General features: G+C 31.7%; 1 pseudogene; it reads left to right on the top strand.

Moving 5' to 3' along the window:
* Positions 1-231: 231 nt before the first annotated feature.
* On the top strand, positions 232-1,282 carry LOC107494382 (developmentally-regulated G-protein 3-like; annotated as a pseudogene).
* Positions 1,283-2,171: the final 889 nt, after the last annotated feature.

Genomic DNA, 2,171 nt, shown 5'->3' with positions numbered 1-2,171 from the left:
TCAGATCACACTTGAGGAATTAGAGATATTGGATAAGCTACCTCATTACTGCCCAATCAGGTAATTCTTCATTCAAATCATTGGTCTTGTATGCTAAATCTCAAACCTTTTTCCCCTAGGAAGCATTTTTTTTAATGATCGTTATTTCTTTCATTTCCATAGTTGCCTTAACTTATAGATCGTTTATTTATAAAAGTTATATGTTTTTCTGACTATCCTTTAGTGCACACCTGGAGTGGAACCTCGATGGTCTTATGGAGAAAATTTGGGAATATCTCAATTTAACTCGTATTTATACTAAACCTAAAGGGATGAATCCTGACTAGGAGGACCCGGTAATATTGTCATCTAAAAGAAGAACAGTTGAGGACTTCTGCAATCGCATTCACAAGGATATGCTTAAACAGTTTAAGTAGTAAGCATCCTTTCCCAATCTTGAAGCTTTATTTATTCATGAAGTCTTGTGACTTTTCCATGTATGCGCTACTACATGTTCTGAATCATGGTCACCTAAATTTGCATCATAAAACAGAACGATGAACATGCCTCCTCTCCCCATCACCACACTCCCATTCCGATCCCATTGCCTTCATTTTTTTTTCTTTTTCTTTTTTCCTCCTCCCTCGCCTGTATCTTCCATTCACCCAATGCTTATATGTTTGCTGAATGATGCAGTGCTCTGATCTGGGGTTCAAGTGTGAAGCATAAGCCTCAAAGAGTTGGCAAGGTAACCTACTCAATTTACTCCACTTATTTGCTCCCCCCGCAAAAGTTGTATTTCTACTTTTGTTCTTCCTTATTAGTAAATGTTAATACTAAGTGTAATACACTGTTACATACCAGGAGCATGAACTTGAAGATGAAGACGTAGTTCAGATTATCAAGAAGGTATAAGAAGTTATAAGTGTTGTTGCAAGATCTTCAAGATGATATCTTATAGAAACATAACAGGGGCATGAGTTGGAACTGAGACATACAAGCAGTGATTGAAGATCTCTTCGTGATTTTCCCGTGGTTAAATCACACTCAAATTACTTTACTTTTTCAGCTGGGAGTTGAGTTGAGTATTTCAAGTCGGAGATGTAATTAAAAAACTCTAGTTTGTGATGTCTCTTTTTGACTATGCCGATACAAATGGTGGATATTTGGGGCTGCTCTTGTAACATGTTAATTGTTTAGACTTTAGATAGATGATTCAGGTGGATATGTTGGTTTTTTTTTTTCCGGACATTCTGAACAAGATACAGACAAACTTTATCCATGTCAAATAGTACGACTGATATTGATATAGCTTTTGGAAAGAAAACTAGTACTTTAGCTCGTAATAATATTAAAAGAATTATAATTTTTTAAAAATTACGTCAATTTAGTCTGGCCTTGGGATTTTTTTTAAATAAATAAAATAAATATTTTATTTATCGAAATAGATAATTTGTAGTATTTTTATCAAAATGTATTTTTTTATCTTATTTTATTTAATACTACAGTGTAAATGAGATACGAAAATAATTATAACTAGAATAAGACCCGCGTGATGCGTGAGATAGTAAATTAATGATAGTATATAATAAATATTAAAAATTGTTATGTTTTGTAAAAATAAATTAAATAGGTATAAATTGAAGTTAAATTTAAAAGGTGTTTTATTTTAAATAATTTGTAATATAAAAGATTTGGATGTTGGAGTTGTACAAAGTGACATTTTTATTTGGTGGTTTAATTTTTGCATTTGTTTTAGTTGATGGACTTAGTCATCTTATGTGGCATTCATCCTTTTTTTTGTTAGTTGTTAGAGTTGCTACTTTCTTCTTTTTGTCGTAAGTTCTTGTGAAGACATGTTCTTTATAAATTGTTGAGTTTGATGCACTTTCTATTGTGTTATTTGGTTCTATCTTTGTATGTATGTTCTTCTTCCGAAGATGTGTCTTGAATTTGTATGATTTTCTTTCTCCTTAATCTCTTGATGGGGTGGTGCTTCAATGTCATTATTTTTCTGAAACATCATTAGATTTGAAACAGTTGTACCCAATAAGTTTTTTGCATCGCCATCAAATAGTACAAAAGTTGTTGTAACACTTTAATCTGAAATCTTTAATTGAATTCTGAACCTAAAATAAGTATTGGGTTAACAACTAATAATTTGATAGATGAGATTATGAAAAGTATATAGA

The sequence above is a fragment of the Arachis duranensis genome, chromosome 6, assembly GCF_000817695.3.
Source record: "Arachis duranensis cultivar V14167 chromosome 6, aradu.V14167.gnm2.J7QH, whole genome shotgun sequence".
Taxonomy (NCBI): domain Eukaryota; kingdom Viridiplantae; phylum Streptophyta; class Magnoliopsida; order Fabales; family Fabaceae; genus Arachis; species Arachis duranensis.
This window is presented reverse-complemented; position numbering and strand designations above follow the sequence as displayed.